This window comes from Malania oleifera, chromosome 10 (genome assembly GCF_029873635.1).
Source record: "Malania oleifera isolate guangnan ecotype guangnan chromosome 10, ASM2987363v1, whole genome shotgun sequence".
NCBI classification, from domain to species: Eukaryota; Viridiplantae; Streptophyta; class Magnoliopsida; order Santalales; family Ximeniaceae; genus Malania; species Malania oleifera.
Genome location: NC_080426.1, coordinates 82,122,511 through 82,129,526, shown reverse-complemented (window position 1 = coordinate 82,129,526; position 7,016 = coordinate 82,122,511). Strand labels below are relative to the sequence as shown.

Genomic DNA, 7,016 nt, shown 5'->3' with positions numbered 1-7,016 from the left:
ATTCCCAAGAAGCCTCTTCAATTGCATGATTCTTCCACAAAACTTTTAACTAAGGAATCTTCTTGCTACGTAGCTCCTGTACTTTCCTATCCAGAATCTGTATTAGTACCTCCTCATACACCAATGAATTACTAAACTCTAATTCATCATAACTTATGATATGAGAAGGATCTGGGACGTATTTCCTCAACATAGTAATTTGAAATATGTCGTGGATCCTGGACAAAATAGGTGGTAAAGCTAGCTCTTAGGCTACCGGCCCCACTTTCTCTAGAATCTCAAATGGGCCGATAAACCTAGGGCTAAGTTTACCCTTCTTTCCAAATCGCATAACCCCTTTCATCGGAACTATCTTCGAAAACACATGATTACCCACATCAAACTCTAGATTCTTGCGGTGATTATCAGCATAGCTTTTCTGTCAGCTCTGAGCTGCACTGATCCTGTCTCTGATAAGTCGAACCTTATCACGCTTTTGTTGCACAAGCTCTAGCCCCACAACTCGCCGTTCACCCACTTCATCCCAAAATAAAGGAGAACGACATCTCCTATCGTATAAAGCCTCAAACGGTGCCATGCTAATGCTGGTTTGATAACTGTTATTATACACAAACTCTACTAGTGGCATCAACTGAGTCCGAGTACCCCCAAAATCCAATATGCACGCATAGAGCATATCCCCTAATGTCTGTATTGTCCTCTTAGTCTGCCCATCTAACTGAGGATGGAATGTCGTGCTAAATGACAATTGAGACCTTAGTGCTTCCTACAGACTCTTCCAAAAACGTGACGTAAAATGCGGGTCTTGATCTGACACAATCGATACTAGCACCCCATGAGAACGAACTATCTCCTGAATGTAGGTCTCCGCTAAACAGTTAAGGGAGTAGTTGATCTTGATAGGTATAAAGTGGGCGGTCTTAGTCAAATGGTCAACAATCACCCAGATGGCATTCTGGCCATGTAATGCCGTCGGCAGTCCTAACATGAAATCCATAGATATATGATCCCACTTCCACTCTAGGATAAATAACGGCTCCAACTGACCTATTAGCCTCTGGTGCTCAACCTTTATTCGCTAGCACGTCAAACACTAGGCTACATACTTGGCAATCTCTCTCTTCATACCACTCCACCAGTATGACTCTTGCAGATCTCTGTACATCTTCGTTCTACCAGGATGAAATGTATACAAAGATCTATGAGCCTCCTCTAAAATAGTCTTCCTGATCTTAGTATTGGCAGGAATATATAATCTGGAATGGAACGGCAAAGTTCCGTCATCTGCAATACTGAATTCCCCCCCCTGACAACTCTATACTCTGTCTATCACCTCTGCTAATACTGGGTGGCTTTTATTCTTTCTTGTAGAGTAAACTGAACTACTAAACTGACAATGTGGGCTTGAGAACCACTCTTAACTAATTAAATTCCAAAACTCTCCAGATCCCTTATGATCGGATACTAGATCTCCATAGCCACCAACACTGGTTCCCTGGATTTCCTGCTCAATGCATCAACTACCACGTTTGCTTTCCTCGGGTGATAATTGATGGTACAATCAAAATCCTTAATTAATTCTAACCACCTTCTCTGCCTCATATTCAGTTCCTTTTATGTGAAGAAATACTTTAAGCTCTTGTGGCCAGAGAAAATCTCACACTGCTCATCGTACAGGTAATGCCTCCAAATTTTCAATGTGTGTACCACTGCAACCAACTCAAAATCATGTGTAGGGTAATTCTTTTCATATTCCTTCAACTGCTTAGATGCATACGCCACTACCCTACCATGCTACATCAATACACAGCCAAGTCCCTTCAAGGATGCATCACTGTAAATGACATACCCCTCACCCCCTGATGGGATAGCCAATACTAGTGCTGTGACTAATCTTTACTTTAGTTCTTGAAAACTCTGTTCACAGCTATTGTCCCACTCAAATCTGACATTCTTCCTCGTCAATCATGTCAAAGGTCTTGACAAAGCTGAGAATCCCTCAACAAAACGGCGGTAATAGCCAGCTAGCCCCAAGAAACTCTTGATCTCCTGTACATTTCTCGATCTAGCCCAATTCACTACCGCCTCAATCTTGCTAGGATCCAAAAAAATACCGTCTCCAGATACAACATGCCCCAAGAACACGACCTTCTCAAGCCAGAATTCACATTTAGTGAACTTGGCGTACAACTTCTTTTCCCAAAATGTCTGCAAAACCTGCCTCAAGTGCATCTCATGCTCCTCATAGCTCCTCGAATAGACCAATACATCATCAATAAAAACAACAACAAACTGGTCTAGGTATTGGTGGAAGACTATGTTCATCAATTCCACAAATACTGCATGAGCATTCGTCAAACCAAACAGCATAACAAGAAACTCGTAATACCCATACCTGGTCCTAAAGGCCATCTTGGAGACGTCTTCTGCTTTCACTTTTACCTGATGGTAGCCGGATTTAAGGTCAATCTTCGAATACACTCGTGTACCCTGGAGCTAGTCAAACAAGTCGTCGATACAGGGTAGAGGATACTTGTTCTTGATTGTCACTTTATTAATCTCTTTATAGTCTATACACATCCTCATAGTCCCATCTTTCTTCTTCACAAATAATACTAGAGCTCCCCACCGAGATACATTGGGTCATATGAAGCCCTTATCAAGCAAATCTTGCAACTGATTCTTCAATTCTGCTAACTCCGCTGGCGCCATCTGATAAGATACTTTAGAAATCGACGTTGTACCGGAAGGTAGATCAATAGGGAAATCTACCTCATGATTGGGTGGCAAGCCTAGCAACTCGTCAAGGAAAACATCTGTAAACTCCTTTACTACAGGTGTGCTAGCAAGTTTTAATTCATTCTCTAACATCTCCTTCACAATAGCCACAAACCCCTAACAACCATTCAGTAGTAGTCTTCTGACCTAAATAGCTGAAACTAGTTGAGGCGGGGATTGCACTTGTGACCCTAGAACTTGAATTCTGCTTCCCCTAAAGATATGACTATCATTTCTCGTGCTCGGCAATCTATGCTGGAAAAATTAGCTGCTAGCCAATCCATGCCAAAAATAACATCAAACACGTGCATGTCCAGCACTATCAAATTAGCAGACAAAGTCTTTCCTTGAATATCTGATTACGAGTCAAAACTGCGTAATTGGGCATCTTAACCCAGGCTTTACGGCTTATATTTTTAATTAAAATGTCCAATTATGTCTAATATTTTAATAAAGTGTCGAATTTAGTATTCTTGAGTTTCATTGCACAATTTATGAATTTTTGGTAATTTTTTTTGTCGCAGGAAAATTCCCGGGAACCAAAACCAACACCTGTTCGTATTTCATGTATAACTTTTCCATCTGAGCTCCGATTGAGACGATTCAAATTTCTAGAGAAAGAGGAAACGATCATCTACAACTTTTGTGTTTTAAGTTTTGTGAGATACGGCCCCCAGAGGAGCAGAATTTGCAATGAACAGAGAACAAATAAAATGAAAAAAAAAAATTTAAAACAATGGATAGTTGATGTGACCCGGCCATGCATAGCCGGGTCGGGTTGGCAAATCTGGGTAGGGCTTCTTTTTATTTTCTTTTTAAACTCCCCCAGTGCTGCTTCCAAGGAGGATGGACGGCTCCTCTGTTCTTCTTCTTCTCCTTCTTCTCCTTCTTCTTCTTATTTTAGTTTGTTTTTCTTTGTTTTTTTAATTCTTTGCTCCTTGCTGTCTCTCCTTCAACTCTCCCTCTCGGTTCCCTCTCCCCTTGTCTCCTTCTCGTCACCCTCACCTTCTTTCTCTGTCTCTCCCGTAGCTCTCTGCCCCTCTTATTTTCCTTAACTCTCTATACATCCCTCTCTTCTCTTCCCAAGCCTCCCACGGATTCCCCACTGCAACTCCTACCCGCAGCCCCTGCTAGCCAACCGAACACCAGCAGACTCCAGCCAAGAGACCTGCTGTCACGCCAACACCAGCAAGCAGCAGCAGCACTCAGCGACTCTACCTGAGTCCCTGTTCCCTTCCAGCGGTTGCAGCAGGTCCTCTGCTATTTTCTGCAATTTTCCAGCACCCAGCAAAGCCCTCTCGGCCAGCCAACTCCACTCCATCCTGCTGCAACCACCAGAGTAAGACACTCCAGCATCCCCTGCTCTCGGCCAGCTCAGCCCGAGAGTCCAGCCTCTCTGCGGTCACTCCAGCAGCAGCCCCTGTTTCTTTTTTTTTTTCTCTCTTCTTTTCTTTTCTTTTCTTTTAATTGCATTGAATAATATATGTCTTTTTTTTTTGTTTATTTACTGAAGTTATTGACCGGTAGAATTTGAATAAGTGTTAAAGTGATTTTAATTTTTTTTATTAAAGTTTAATTTTTATTTATTTATGTTGCTATTAACTAATGTTAGTATTGGTTTTGAACAATTTAAATTTACTTTTTTTTTTTATTCTCTAGTTAGGATCGGTTTGATTAAAGTTCATATTTTTCTTGTATTTCGTTATTATTCAAGTGTTAAGTTTGTTTTAAATTGTTATCTTTCATTTTATTGATGCAATGAGCCACCATGGAATTAATTTAACTCGAAAAGTGTGTATTGTAAGCATGAGTGGCTAAGTTCGGTAACTCGGATTGTGGGTCAAAGTCGTTTGTTTTCCATGGTTTGTTAGTTTCCCTAAAATATTATTGTTAAACTTTTATTTGGTTGAAACCGAAAATTTACGGCATTGTTGATAAATCGCTGGCTCTTATTTCTTGTTTTGTTGTTGACGTTGGGCACATCAAAACCTTGATTTAATCTAGGATTTTCATCAACTAATTTACACGACATTCGGTTGATGCTTAATGAGAGTTTATATTTTCTTCCGTTTGGATGTGGCCAATTTACTCGATCTTTAGTGACAAAAATTTCATCTTATTAATGCCTTGATTGGATTAACAAGAAGAGGAGTAAGGCCTAGGAAATTAGTAAACGGTGGAAGCAAGCAGACATTGACCCGTAATCCGAGTATTTGGTAAATTGTTTCAGTTAATCTGTTTAATTTGATTGCGTTAGTAGGTTTACATTTTTGGAAAATTGATAAAATTTAATTCTCATTTTGATAGTTTACTCAAGTATCTCCCACTTTGTTTACTGTTTTCAAAAGCATAAAAGATCAAAAATATTTTCAACCCATATTTTACAGCAACAGGATTTCGCTAAACTTTCACAAATACTTTGATACTCAGTGGTCCCTGTGGAATACGATCCTGGACTCATCCTTGATACAACTTGACACTTCTGCACTTGGAAGCAAAACTCAGAACGAGTCAAGTTTTTGGCGCCGTTGCCGGGGACTAATTGGTGTCATCGATGTGTTTCTCAGATTTCAGAGAGGTGTTTTAGAGCTGTGAACGTCTTCACAACCTGGGTGATCTCTATTTCCTCTCCTTTGGCCTGTTTGCTTTTATTGCATTTATACTAAGTTTGTATGACTGGTTGGGCTAGAGATAACACATTTAGACTAGTCAGGACAGACTCATCCATCTCATCATCGAGTGAACCTGTTTCACTTGAATCACTTGAATCACCATCTGACACGTGTAGCATCATGGCTGAAAATGAACATCACGATATGGAGAACCCTAATAGGAAACTCAGAGAATATTTGCAACCTGTTAGGACCAGCACCCCATCCTGCATTATTCTACCTTTGAATGCAAATGCTTTTTATTTTAAACCTGGGATGATTCCATTGTTACCTCATTTTCATGGCATTGAATCTGAAAACCCATATTTGCATATTAAAGAGTTTGAAGAAGTTTGTTCCACCTTCATGGATAGAACATGCACTGAGGAGGTAATAAGATTGAAATTATCCCCATTTTCTTGAAAAGACAAAGCAAAAACCTGGTTGAATTCCTTAAGACCAAGATCCATTGGGACTTGGCAAGAAATGCAAACAGAATTTTTAAAGAAATTTTTTCCCATGCAAAGAACTAATGCTTTGAAAAGACAAATCATGAATTTTTGCCAAAAGGATGTGGAGACATTTTATCAGTGTTGGGAACGTTTCAAAGATCTCTTAAATGCATGTCCTCACCATAGGTATGAAAATTGGAGGGTCATCAGTTTTAACTATGAGGGATTGCAACCAAAGATGAGGCAATTTGTAGAAACAATGTGCAATGGCGAGTTTTTCAATAAAGGGCATGAAGAAGCTTTTGATTATTTTGATTACTTGGCTGAAAATGCCCAATCTTGGGATGTCTCTAATGTGTATGATAGATCTGAAAAGCAAAAATGCATTGGTGGGGGTGGTAAGTATCAATTGAAAGAAGTTGATGATTTGAATGCTAGGCTTGCAATAATGTCTAAAAGGTTAGAGTCCATTGAACTTAAGAAGGTAAATGAAATGCACGTTTTGCCATCATCTTTCGAAAAATGCAGCATATGTGAGGATCCAGGGCATGTGACTGATGCATGTCCAACTATTCCTGCTTTTAAGGAAGTTTTGCTTGATCAATCTAACCCAGTGCATATGGTCTCTAAGATATCTTCTGGACCTTATTCTAATACATATAATGCAGGTTGGAGAAATCATCCAAATCTCAGTTGGAAAAATGACCAAGTGGGGCCATCTACGCAGGGACCAAGTCAATATAATCCTTATGCAGCCGCTAGCCAAGGCTTGGGGCCACCTCATTTTCCAAATCAGCCACCCCAAATGCAAAAAAGAGGAGTGGAAGACTCCATACAACAGCTAACTGTTAGCTTGCAACAGTTTATGCAGAGTCAGAGCACGATCAACAACCAAAACTCTCAGGCCATCAATAACATCAGAGGGACTCTTACTAAAGTAACCACCACTTTGAGTAACCAGGAGAAAGAAAAGTTTCCAGCTCAACCCCAGCCCAATCACAAGGGCACAATCGATCATCTCAGCATTCAGGTGAAGGGAGCAACGTGAAATCAGTGAAAGCTATTACAACTTTGAGGAATGGTAAGGTTTTGGGTGACCCTGCCCATAGTGCAGGGAGTTCAGGTAAAAATGCTA

At 40.3% G+C, this 7,016-nt stretch overlaps 1 non-coding gene across 1 annotated transcript; it reads right to left on the bottom strand.

Annotated features, from left to right (window-relative positions):
* Positions 1–5,962: 5,962 nt before the first annotated feature.
* LOC131167173 (small nucleolar RNA R71) lies at positions 5,963–6,070 on the bottom strand. The gene has a single exon (XR_009140030.1). It is a non-coding gene; the product is annotated as a small nucleolar RNA R71 (small nucleolar RNA).
* Between the last annotated feature and the right edge of the window lie 946 nt (positions 6,071–7,016).